Raw genomic sequence first — 13867 nt, forward strand, 5'->3', positions numbered from 1 at the left:
AGAAAAGGGTGCATATCTTAAGGTTATTTATTATGCTCTTGGTAACATCAACATTTAGTGTAAAATTCTGTACTGTAAGTGAACAGTTTCTAAAAGCATGTGATGCTATCCCAAAATTTTGGAAGTACAATTTTTTTGGCTGCATTTTTTGAAAATGTTCTAGCTGTTGAATCAAATTTTAAAAAGCATTAGAAATTTGAAGGTCAAATTAGTATTCACTTATGTTCATATTTAATGCTCACTGAGATATTGACTAAATCTTCCTTTCTCATATGGCTTAAAAATCTTTACACCTTGTTTTTAATCCTGCAGGATAAAAAACATTTAATATTTATATGCATTTAACAACAAGCTACAGTCTTCAGGACACTTCTATCTATTGTAAAGTGTTCCAGCATGTCCTGTGTACATGTTTATTGACCACTTAGCTTGTTTAATTATTTACCAATTATTTTTTGCTGTATCATTGGACAAAAATTAAAAATTAACTTGAACTTTATCCTGTTGTCCAAATCAAGACATTTGTAAAGTTTGAAAAGTTTTATATACATTGTTTTTCATTGTTTAATCTTTGCTCCTTTCTATACTTTCTAGTTCCTGCCAGAAATGGAAGTACTAAAACTCCAAGAAGCTTTTCTCATGATATTTTCAAGTCAGTTTTGCAACTCAAAAGTTTTATCTGATCACTCAATAGCAGTTCTCTTAATTCCTTATTGTAGAAGATCATTTAAATATTATGGTTTCCTCAGTACTGATAATAACTTGTTATTAGCAGGGAAACAAGTTGGGGAGGACAGAGGGAGACTAGAGGAACTAAGTGACAAATAAAAGGAAGAACAGAGAAGCAACAAGAGGAGAGCAATATTCAAGAAAGCTACAGAGAAAATATTTTTTACTGAAATCAATTAAAGTTGAACCATGGAAGATGTGTATGTAGTTTAGAAAGGTAATGTGAAGAGTGGGGTTATCTAATCTTCCTAATATCTTTGATGTTGATTTTCCTTCCTCCATTTTGTCACCAAATGCTTTTCTTTCTCTTCTGTTCTGCCACATTTTTTCCCCCTGAATGGGTTGTATTCCCTCATACCTTCTCATGTTTTTTTCCATTAAGCCAAACATGTTAGTTCCATGATTTTTATTTGGAGGGGGTTTACTTAGGATAGGGAAGGGAAGTGGGTGAGAGGGACAGAGTGAGGAGAAGAGGGTAAGAGAAGCAGGTGTGGAGTGAAGCTCAGGTAAAGAGACCAGGAGGAAGGAGAGGGTTGGAGTAAACAACCAGTCACCAAAGGACAGAGAAAGTCCAGTCAAAACAGTACATGTGCCAAAAGTCCAGAGTATCAAAGGCCTCTGCTTTGGCTGTGTCTTCCCCTACTGGCTGGAGTCTGTGGCTGGCTCCTCGCTACAGTTTTCTCCCAAGTACATATGGCAGGTGAGAGGGGAAGCATCAGTGTGTTTGTGGGTATATTTCGTTTGCACAGTTGTCAATTCAGAGAGGTGCTGGGGGTGGGCGTAGGAGTAGAAGTGGCCCCAGCTTGGCCCCATTTTACTTCCTCCACTCCAGTTCAACAGTTCCTGTTTTGGCTGGTTCTGCGCCTATTTTCTGAGTCTGTGGCTGACTCTATTCTTCAGTTTTGGTTTGAAGTAAGTTTGTTTCTAAAACATTTGTACAGTAGATACCATTTGCACTATTAACAGTAATGCCTGGATTGGCTACTTTTTGACATTTCAAATCTTGTGATAGAGATTCGAAGAGGTCATCTGAATGATGTCCAAAAGAAAATTATTTGTATTCTTGTATAGGCAGTTGATTTCTGTGAAATGTTGCATCCTGGTTCGTTGTAGAGTTTCTAGAAACTACTGTTGTGACTATTACTACTAATAAATAAGATGGCTATGAATCCTCCCTTCCAGTGGCAAAAAGAGGAAAAAAACAAAACTTCATTAGCTTTTATATAAGTGAAAAGAGAGATCTTGTACAGCACTGACCCCCAGTCAGTACTTAAATTATAAATTGTAGTAATTTAGCAATATACATCGGATGCTGTAGTAACACTTATGGGGAATGGAGAATCCTGATGCTCCATGAACTCCATTCTTCAGGGGCTCAGTGCTTCAAGAGCCTTGAGTTCCCTGGTGTCTATCTGAGATTTTGCCTTCTGTGCCACTAGAGATTTGAACCTGGTAACATGGATGGTTCATACCTCAGTGCCTTGGAAATTTGGCACCTTGATGGCCCAAAACCTCAGCTTTTTGGAACATCCAGAATTCAGTGCTTTGTCACCTTAGGTTCTCTGGTGCCTCTGAACAGAGCCCAGCAGTATCTGGGGTTTTCAGAGCCTTAATGCCAGTGGTGATTGGTGAGAGATTCCACAACCTTCCTTGATAATTGTCAGGGCTGTGACATAGGTGGCCTGGCCTAGGGGTTTGTGTCAGGTGAGGGCCAAAGGTCCAGGAGCAAAATGCCATGATTCAGGCCATGTTGGAATACCAGGAGGTCAGATTTTAGAGATAAACCAGAGGGCAGGGCTCAAGCGTCAGTTACCAAGAGTCGGGCTAAGTCAAAATACCAGGGGGTCAGGGATCAGATGACAGGAACAGGTAAACAGCAGACCAGCAGAGCAGAGCACATTTGTACAGACAACTTTCTGTTTTCTCCTCTGGCTTAAATAGGGGCTGTGGCCCAAGCAGACTCTCTCTCAATCAGAGCATAGACCCCAGCTGGGCTTCATGGACCCCGGTCCCAGCTGCTGTTTGAGCAGGAGTTGGACGATTGGAGTATGATGGCTCCCAGCACCCCCACAGACCCACATTCAAGACCCATGGGACCTGACCGTAGTCTATTCCGGTGCTTGGCTATCCTTATAGCTAGAAAGTTTTTCCTAATACCTAACCTTAATCTCTGATTGCTTGCAGATTAAGCCCATTGCCTCTTGTCCTACCTTCAGTGGACATGGAGAACAATTAATCACCATCCTTTTTTATAACAACTCTAAACATATAAAGACTGTTATCAGGTCCCACCTCAGTCTTCTTTGCTCAAGACCAAACATGCCTGTTTTTTTTAACCTTTCCTTATAGGTTGGATTTTCAAAACCTTTTTACAATTTTTGTTTCTCTCTTCTGGACTCTTTCTAATTTGTCCACATCTTTCTTAAAATGTGGTGCCCAAACAGAACATGGTACTCCACCTGAAGCCTCACCTGTGCTGAGCAGAGTAAAACAATTGCCTCCCATGTCTTAGATATGACTCCTGTTAGTACATCCCAGAATGTTAGCCTTTTTCACAACTGTATCACATTGTTGGTTCATACTCAAGTTTTGATTCAGCATAATCCCCCTTTTCATCAGTACTTCTGCCTACCCAGTTACTCTCTATTTTGTGTTTGTGCATCTAATTTTTTTTTCCTAAGTGTAAAGCTTTGCACTTGTCTTTACCAAATTTTATCTTTTTGATTTCAGACGAATCCTCTAATTAATCAACTTTCTTTTGAGTTCTAGTCCTGTCCTCCAAAGTGTTTGCAACCCTTCCCAACTTGATGTCATTTGCAGATTTTATAAACAATACTCTCCACTCCATTATCCAAGTCATTAATGAAAATATTGAATGATACTGGACCTCAGACATACCTTGTTGGACTCAGCCACATACACCCTTCCAGTTTGACAGCAAACCATTGACAACTATTCTTTAAGTACAATTTTTCAACCAGTTGTGCACCCACTTTATAGTAGTTTTATGTTTGATCTTTAGAAAGTGTCAGTACTTTGGTTCTTCTGATGAAGAATATTCTCATTTAAGTCTTTAAGTCACTTAGCTGAGTTCTGTCATTGGTACTTCAAAGTTCCAGTGATGCCTTTTGTAGGGAATGAATGCTAATATCCTCAGTGCCAAATAGAGGAGTTTTGTAATGTGGTACAAGCAGGGCTCCATATATAATTATTCATGCTCCTCTTGAAGACTGACTGACTCTCCTTTTTTGGTTGTCCCTAAACGTCTGAGTTCCAGAAGCTGGGACTGGATGACTCAAAACTGCTCTGTTTACTCCCTCTGAAGCATCTGGTGTCAGCCACTGTTGGAAGACAGGACACTGGGCTAGATGGACCTTGGTCTGATCCTATATGACCGTTCTTAAATTCTTAGTCTGATTCCAGCTCCAGGACTAATTTTGGACTCCATCTGCCTGCAACTTCTTGATTTATCAGTGATTTCTGAAACATTTGATCAGTATTCCATATAGGCCTTGTTGTGATAACTGGGTCTAGAAATGCTACCCTAATTGTGAGCTCAACTGTAACAAATGAGTGAAAAGTTTATAGAATGTTCCAATCAATGATAAATGTTGGTGGGAAGAGGTGCAAAACAGAGACAGACCAAATTTATTGTATCAGAAATGAGATTTCATATGAAGTATTTTCCATGAAACTATGTTGATGGGCATTAATTGTATTCCCATCCTTTGACTAAATGATATATCAGTTTTTCCATTGTTTACCCTGACATCAACCGTAGGGAAACTCGCCTATAATATCCAGGTCATCCTGCTTACCCTTTTTGAATGTCAGTATGGCAATAGCACTTTTCTAGACTTCTAGAATTTCCCTCATATGCAACGATTTATTAAAATTAACATCAGTGTGCAGGAGGGCTCCTCAGCCCACTCTCTTCATACTCTTGGGTGCAATTTAACTGGGCCTGTTGATCTTAAAATGAAGGTAAAGATATTGGGTAAATTCCTGGCCCCACTGACTTTAATGAGGTTAGGATTTCACCCACTATCTCTGCCATTTCCTTCAATTGTTTTTCCCAGTCACCAACATTTTCTCTCTTCACTTTGTCAGCTAAACAGTTCCAGATTCTGGCTTCTGCTAGATGCTGATACAGCCTATCAACTGTATCATCCAAATCTAAAGATACAGAGATACAGGGCCAGATCATCCTTTGTGTAACTGGCAAGGCAGGGACTCTTCTGTTGGGTCTATAAATACGAGTGAGGTTGAGATACGTGGAAAATTATCTTTTAATGGGATGCCATCAGATTTTAACCAAAGATGATGCTAAATGTTATAAATGTAATTTGTTCAATATTTAATATTAAAATTAATAGTACTAATCCCATTATGATTAAGTATAGGGAAATCATTGCTTACTTTTTTCAGCAAGAGGTTCTTTTCATCAAATGATTTTTAATTCCAGCCAGCAGTCCTGAACCAAAGATCTTTGATTTTTAACAATTTATATTCATTTGCCACAGACAACATGCAACATTTTAAATTACTTAGATCAAATAAATGTAGGCAAAGGATTGTAGGAGCACAGGAAACACAGCATAATGTCTGTGAGATACATCAGATCAATAGAGAGAATATGAAAATTTCAATGTAATGACCACAAAATGGTTTGAAGTATATACAGACAAAAATGGATAACTAGAATTTTCCACCAAGTATATGTTGTGGTCAAGGCACACAATATATCTGATTCACAAAATACATGCGTTGTCTAAGACAATGTGCAAGTTACTTGCAACACATATAGGACAGTTGAGTTCTCTCATAGGTTCCGCACACCTGAAATTAAGTAGCTAGCTGAGAAAAAAATCAGTTTTTTGTACTAGTTCAGAGGAAACTTTAATTGCTTGTTGTTCCTATAATGTGTAAAACATTCAGTTTGTTTCTTGTAGAACCTGTGTTCCTTTTAGATAAAATTAATCTCAAGAATCTGTTTCTTACACTGGAGTAGGAACATGTTTAAAAAACATATTTAAAAGAAGCAGTGAGAGATAAAAAGACGTCTTTTAAAAAGTGGAAGTCAAATCCTAGTGAGGTAAATAGAAAGGAGCATAAACACTGCTAAATTAAGTGAAAAAATGTAATAAGAAAAGCCAAAAAGGAGTTTGAAGAATAGCTAGCCAAAAACTCAAAAGGTAATAAAACGTTTAAGTACATCAGAAGCAAGAAGCCTGCTAAACAACCAGTGGGGCCCTTGGACAATCGAGATTCAAAATGAGCACTTATAGATGATCTAGTCATTGCGGAGAAACTAAATGAATTCCTTGCTTCAGTTTTCATGGCTGAGAATGTTAGGGAGATTCCCAAACCTGAGCTGTTTTTTGTAGGTGACAAAACTGAGAAATTGCCACAGATTGAGGTGTCACATGAGGAGGTTTTGGAATTAATTGATAAACTCAACAGTAACAAGTCACCAGGACCAGATGGCATTCACCCAAGAGTTCTGAAAGAACTCAAATGTGAAGTTGCGAGACTACTAACTATTGTTTGTAACCTGTCCTTTAAATCAGCTTCTGTACCCAATGACTGGAAGATAGCTAATGTAACTCCAATATTTAAAAAGGGCTCTAGAGGCGATCCCGGCAATTACAGACCAGTAAGTCTAATGTCAGTACCGGACAAATTAGTTGAAACAATAGTACAGGTGGTACCGGCCAACCTTCAGAAGTGGTGCGCTGAGTCTCATTTAAATTCACAGTCTAATTTAAGGCGTGTGGCCAGTAATACATTTTAACGTTTTGAGAAAAATCTCTGTTCTATAAAGTCTATAATATATAAACAAACTTATTGTTGTATTAAAGTAATTAGGTTTTAAAATTTTAAGAAGCTTCCATTCTAAAATAAACTAAAAATGCAGACCCTCGTGGACCAGTGGCCAAAGTAACCCCGGACAGTGTGAGCACACAAGTTAAAAGAGCTTGCATACCCCGTTCGGCATCTCGGCCATATGGTTTGCTTACCCGCAAATAGTAGAATAAATTGTCAAACACATAGAAGAACAAAACCATAAACTGTTGGGCAATATTCAACATGGTTTCTGTAAAGGAAATCGTGTCTTACTATCTATTAGAGTTCTTTGAAGGGGTCAGCAACAAGTGGACAAAGGGGGATCCAGTGGACAATAGTGTATAAATTTCCAAGAAAGCCTTTGACAAGGTCCCTCACCAAAGGCTCTTATGTAAATTAAGAACTAGTTAAAAGAGAGAAAACAAAGGGTAAGAAATAAAATGGTAAGATTTTCACAATGGAGAAGTACTAGTGGTTGTCTTGAAAGGGTCATAGTCCTAGACCAATCCTATTACAACCTTATCATAAATGAGCTACGGAGAAAGGGGTAAAAAATGAGGTGGCAAAGTTGCAGATGACACTAAAACTGCCTCAAGTAGTTAAGACCAAAGCAGACTGTGGAAGAACTTCAAAAGATTCAACAAATTTAGTGATCAAAAATAGCAAATGAAATTTAATCGTGGATAAATGTAACAAGTAATGCAGCGTTGGGAAAAATAACACTCAACTATACATAACAATACGATAGGGCTAATTTAGCTACACAACTAATCAGGCAAGAAAGATCTTGGAGTCGTCATAGATAAGTTCTCTGAAGATGCCACTCAGTGTGCAACCAGCAGTCAAAAAAGCAACAGGATGTTGGGAATCATTAAAAGGGATAGAGAATATGAACAAATATTTATTGCCTATATAAGATGGTCACCCACTCTTGATACGCTACAGATCTTGAGCGTGGTCCTCATACTCAAAAAACATATGCTAACATAGAAACGGTTCAGAAAGGGCAACTAAAATGATTTAGGGTTTGAACGCGTCCCATATGAAGGAGAGTTAGGAGCTAGGGACTTCCAGGCTTGGAACCAGAGGAAAAGGGGAGTAGATAGAGGTGTATAGAACTGAGTGAATGTGGAGAAAGTGAATAAGGAAAAAAAGTTATTACCTTGTATTCCCATTAGAACTACGGGGCCACCAAATGAATTAATGGTACAGGCAGGTTTAAACAAATAAAGGAAGTTCTTCCTTCACACAGCGCACATCAAACTTGTGGAACTTCCTTGCCTGAGGAGTGTTGAAGCGCTAGGACATACGTGTTTAAAAGAGAAAACTGATAAATTCATCACGAGGTTAAGTCCATTAATGGCTATTAGCCAGGATGGGTAAGGAATGGTGTCCCTAGCCAATTTTTGTCAGAGAGTGGAGATGGATGGCAGTAGAGAGATCACTTGATCATTGCCTGTTAGGTTTACTCCCTCTGGGGCACCTGGCATTGGCTACTGTCAGTAGACAGGATACTGGGCTGGATGGGCCTTTGGTTTGACCCAGTACGGCCGTTCTTATGTTCTTATTTGAGAAAGGGAGGGAAAAGGCTAAAATAAAATCAAACCTATTACAAACATCAGCAATATTAGACATAATTCAAGTAGCTCTAAACATTTGTTAATAAAGGACAGAAAGGTTTCTAATTTGAGGGAGAGACCTGTGCGTACCTTAAACTTTGGGCTGAGGCTGCCAAAGAACAAGTTTCAGAATCAATGAGCTTCAAACAGCTCATTGTGGTTCCCTCCTCAACTGCTCAGTGAGGGCTTGACTTATAGAGCTTAGTGCTATATACATAACAAAGGCTCTTTTGCTACAAGGATATTTTTAAAGAGAAACAAAGGAAATTAATATAATTTTAAAATGTTTGTTCTATTATATCCCTGTAGGTGGCTCCGGTATGAAGTTGGATGTGGCATTGGGCTATCACAGAGAGCAAGTGTGTGTAAAATGAGGGGTTGGGGAGGAGTTTTTCGATTGTTATAGGATAAACATTACTGATTCAGCATATAATTCTAAAAGCTAAGGGCTAGATCTTCAGCTGGCAAAAAGCGATATAGATCCATTTAAATCAGTAGCCCTGTGCTGATTTACATCAGCTGGGGTGAAGCCCCCTATATTTGTTTGCAGGTCACCTTTAATATTTCCCTTCTGGTTTTAGTTACCTGAGGTTTGTCTCATTGGTACTGTCCTCTTTCTAAGGTTGATCTTGTAGAAGAGTAAAGTTACAGTTTGTATTCTTTATGCTTTTTTGCTGCGGCCAGTTGTCCTCTTATCTCAGTAACTAGATATTGTTTCCTTTCCATTATAAAAACCATTGAATTAAAGGAAAGTATCAAAGAAAAACAAATCCTAATGTTGGTGAAGTCAGTTATTAGACTTTCCAACTCCATGCAAGTAGCTGAGAAAGAGCCAAATAAAAAGAATCAACAGATTCAACAGATTGCTTTTAGGAACTTTCTCACATTTCTTTGCAGAGAGAATTTCATTGTAACCTGTTAAAGTACCCAGAAGCTGAGAGAAAATTAATGCTATAGGCACTTAAACCTTTTTTCCCTAGGGAAGTCTGATATGCAAAAATAAATAAATCAAATTGGTTAATATCCGTATTTTGTTTAAAAGTGAGATTATACAACCTGGAATATTCTGCTCCACTGCAAAATTTTCTTTAAAACCAGAGGAACTTGGAATAGTTTATTCAGAATTTACTTTTGTTCTAGGATTTTTGAGGTAATCTTATGTATCTCTGAGATCTCTTTATGATTCATAGAGTTGGTGGTCTTACTTCTTTTAAAAAAAAAAAATATCCTAGGCAAAAGCTTTATTTGTCTCTGTTGTTTGTCAGTTTCTTTTCCTTCAGTTAAATTTGGGCTCCAGTGTTAATACCTACTATGTAGAAATTTTGAACCTATTGTATATGTCATACCAGTGCTCCACAGCTAAACTTGATCTCTCTATGATTACACTTTTTGTTTGGTTCCCTTTACTGACATCCATCTGTGTCACCTGGAGATTGTGAAAATGGTTTTGTAATAAAATGGATGTTTTGAACAAAATACTTTTTTTTTCTGCTTGCATGGTCGCTTGCATGTGCAATTTTACCACTAAACAAAATATCAATTAAACATAATTATGGAGAATCTGTGAGAGCTGTTAGTTGTTTAAAATCTGACTGAAATATTTTAAGTTGCCATGGTTTCATATTGAAAAAATGGTTTCTGTTTACTATGAGCTGACAGGAAACAGCATATGTAAAACAGTTTATTTTGTACCAGAAAAAAAATACCCACATGGTACATCAAGCATATGTCAAGAGGTTTGTGGCTTTCTTATTTATTTTTTAATTTGTCCCTTTAGTTTATTATATTATCATACTGATAAAGATTAAAAAAACTAATAGGTGAAAAGGTATACTGTACTGGAGCTATATTGACATGTTCATCTGTTAAGGCTGTGTCATAGTTTAGGTGATAACCTCTAAAATTAACTTCAGCTAGAAAATTTCAAGCAAGTGGAACTGTTAAAGAAAATTTATATAAATATGTACTCAACATATAGTATTTATAGTCCAAATTATCTGATGGAGCTTGTAGTAGTGTTACCAGGCATATGTGGAAGCTGTTTTGTGCAAAGACAGAATATCAGGGTTGGAAGGGACCTCAGGAGGTCATCTAGTCCAACCCCCTGCTCAAAGCAGGACCAATCCCCAACTAAATCAGCCCCAGCCAGACTTTTCAAGCCTGATCATTAACCTCTAAGGAAGGAGATTCCGCCACCTCCCTAGGTAACGGATTCCTTGCTTCACCACCCTCTAGAGAAAAAGTTCTTTCCAAATATCCACCTAAACCTTCCCCACTGTCACTTGAACCATTACTACTTGTTCTGTCCTCTGTCCACTCAACAGTCTAGATCCATCTTCTTTTCGGAACCCCCCTTCAATAGCTTGAACAGCTATCACATCCCTCTTCATTGCTTCTTTTTGCATACTAAACAATCCCAGTTCCTCAGCTCTCCTCATAAGTCCGTATGCTCCAGCCCCATATTCATTTTTGTTGCCCTCGCTGCGACTCTTTCCATTTTTCCACATCCTTCTTGATAGTTGGGCCCAAAACTGGACACAGTACTCAAATGAGGGCATCACCAATGTCAATAGGGGAATTGATCCGTCTCTTGATCTGCTGCAATGCCCCTTTACACAGCCCAAAATGCCATTACCTTCTTGGCAACAAGGGCACACTGTTGACTCATATCAGCTTCTCGTCCCCTGTACTCTAGGTCCTTTTCGCAGGAAACATGCTGCCTGCCATTCAGGTTCCTAGTCGTAGCAGTGCCTGGTTCGGTTTGTCCTAAGTGAGGACTCTGCACTTGTCCTTGTTTGAACTCATCAGATTTTTTTTTGGCCCAATTCTTTAATTTTGTCTAGGTCCCTCTGGTATCCATATCCCTACCCTCCCAGAGTATCTACCACCCTCCGTGTAGTGTCATCTGCAAACTTGTTGAGGGTGAAGTCCATGCCATCCTCCAGATCATTAACAAAGATATTGAACAAAACTGGCCCCAGGACTGACCCTTGGGGCACTCCGCTTGATACCGGCTGCCAACTAGACGTGGAGCCATTGATCACTACCCATTGACCCTGACGATCTAGCCGGCTTTTTATTCACCTTATAGTCCATTCATCCAGCCCATGCTTCTTTAACTTGCTGGCAAGAATACTGTGGGAGACCATATCAAAAGCTTTGCTGTAGTCGAGGAATAACGTGTCCACTGCTTTCCCCTCATCCACAGAGCCAGTTACCTCTTTGTAGAAGGTAATTAGGTTAGTCAGGCATGACTTGCCCTTGGTGAATCCATGCTGACTGTTCTTGATCACTTTCGTCTCCTCTAAGTGCTGCAGAATTGATTCCTTGAGGAACTGCTCCATGATTTTTCCAGAGACTGAGGTGAAACTGTCTTGCCTGTAGTTCCCCGGATCCTCTTCCTTCCCTTTTTTAAAGATGGGCACTACATTAGCCTTTTTCCAGTCATCTGGGACCTTCCCCAATTGCCATGAGTTTTCAAAGATAAACATCTCACTGGTGAGCTGCCACTGTGTCTCACATGCAGTTCACCAGATGTATCTGTGGAAGTCACTTACGGGCTGGCTGTGCTGTTGAGGAAAGGAATCTCTTTCCTAATTTTGAGAAATGGGGAGAAAAAAGCAATTCCAAGTTTGATGAGGTAACAGATTCAGAGGAGACAAAATTAGAGGAAAGAACAACACTACCTGGTGCAGAATTGCCCTCCCCCAAGCGTTCCCTGAGGCATGGATGAAAAGTCTATTATCCCTTTCACTTAACTTGGGGGGAGGGAAGGGTACAAGGAACAGAAGGTGCCCATTCACAGAACTTTGATGGTCTGCAATGCAGTTATATTACACAGCTGAAAATATTTCTCCTGTTCTAACTTTACAACCCTTTTTAACTAAGGTTACCTTTTCATTCTGTTCTCCCTCTTCACTTGTGTTTTTTAAATAAAGTAAATGGATTCGAGAAATAAATGTTCTTTACTGAGTAGAAGCAGTGGGCTTGGGTGGGGGGGTCAGCTTTACAGGGACAGTGATACAAGCTAAGTTAAAGTTTGGGAAAGCCCATTGCAGACAAGCAGCTTACATTGCTGTGACTCATTGAAGCGGCTTTTCAAAGCCTCATGGATATGCAATAACCCTTGCTATGCTCTTCATATTGCCCTGGTGTCTGGCGGCTCAAACATGGCTGCCATGCGATCTGTCTTAACTGTCCACCCCTGCAGAAAATTTTCCCTCCTTTTTTCACAGATATGGAGCACACAGCAGGCAATTATAACCATGGGGATGTTCTCACTAAGGTCCAACCTTGTTAGTAGACTTCTCCAGGACCCTTTCAAATGACCAAAGACACTTCAACCACCATTCTGCACTTACTGAGCCTATAATTGAACCGTTCCTCACTGCTGTCCAGATGGCTGGTATATGGCTTCATGAACCATGGAAGCAAGGGGTAGACTGGGTCCCCCAGGATAATTGTAGACATCTCAACATCGTCAATGTTAATTTTGCTACCCTTCATAGCAGAAGTCGATTATTGGCCCTGCATACTTGGAGCACAGCAGCTCCCACAGTTGAATTACCTACTCCAAATTGATTCCCCACTGATGGATAATTGTCTGGCATTGCAAACTTCCAAATACACCTCTACCTCGATATAATGCTGTCCTCAGGAGCCAAAAAATCTTACCGTGTTATAAGTGAAACCACGTTATATCGAACTTGCTTTAATCCACCAGAGTGCGCAGCTGTGCCTCCCCGGAGCACTGCTTTACCGTGTTATATCTGAATTTGTGTTATATCAGGTTGTGTTATATCGGGGTAGAGATGTAGTGATCACCACACATTTCTCCACTGTCAGAGCAGCTCTCATTTTTGTGTTGCTGAACTGCAGGGCAGGGGAAGCTCTGCACAAAGTTCCTGGAAGGTGGCCTTCTGCATTCAAAAGTTCTGCAGCCCCTGCTCATCATCCCATACCTGCAAAACGATGCAGTCTCACCAGTCAGTGCTTGTTTCACGGGACTAGAAATGGCACTCAACAGACTGCAACTGCTCTGTGACTGCCATCAGCAACTGTGAACTATTTTGGTTTTTTTTCCCAATGGCTTGCAGCAGGGCTGCTTGCAGGACATGGCTATGTTCTATGTGGTGGCCCCTACTTTGGCTCTGGAGATACTGCAGGAGAAAACACAAGGTGTTTGACATGCTCACAGCAAGAATACACAGCTGAGCGGGCTCCATGCTTGTGGGATTATGGTTTAATTAATTAGGGGGCTCGAGGTTGAATTAGATAACGTTGACTTAATTTTGTAGTGTAAACAAGCCCTCGGTTACAGGCACGTGGTCAGAGAGAAAGAAGCTCTCCCGAGGGAGAGGAACTCCCAGAGTTGAGAACCACACACACCAAGGAGGAGGACTTTGCAACCCCTCAAACGAAGGGGAAAGATTTTATTTCAAGTTTATTTTGAATTTAATTAAAGTAGAACCATATCATGGAATTTAATCTTACATCTGTTCGGATTTAAGGGACCCTGAGAGAAGGGAAACTAAGGAAGTGCATGCAGTGCCACATAGCTCAGCAGGAGGTGCCATAGGGTAGGCATACCTCACAACATTTCACAAAACTCCCCCATCCTCAACTATTTATATATGTTAAATATAAATATTTTATACATTTCAGTGGCCTGG

General features: G+C 39.7%; 1 protein-coding gene across 6 annotated transcripts in view; it reads left to right on the forward strand.

Annotated features, from left to right (window-relative positions):
• The window catches only part of FUT8 (fucosyltransferase 8), a 235515-nt gene that overhangs the window by 147325 nt on the left and 74323 nt on the right, over window positions 1-13867 (forward strand). The window contains exon 2 of one of the 6 annotated variants that reach the window (XM_032776066.2): window positions 776-946. The exons of 4 other annotated variants lie outside the window; for them this stretch is intronic. The gene's annotated coding sequence lies outside the window, so the exon portion shown is untranslated. Of the gene's footprint in view, window positions 1-772; window positions 947-13867 lie in introns of all 6 variants that reach the window. One more of the 6 variants, XM_075065320.1, reaches the window with a different exon arrangement.

This window comes from Chelonoidis abingdonii, chromosome 4 (assembly GCF_003597395.2).
Source record: "Chelonoidis abingdonii isolate Lonesome George chromosome 4, CheloAbing_2.0, whole genome shotgun sequence".
Lineage (NCBI taxonomy): Eukaryota > Metazoa > Chordata > Testudines > Testudinidae > Chelonoidis > Chelonoidis abingdonii.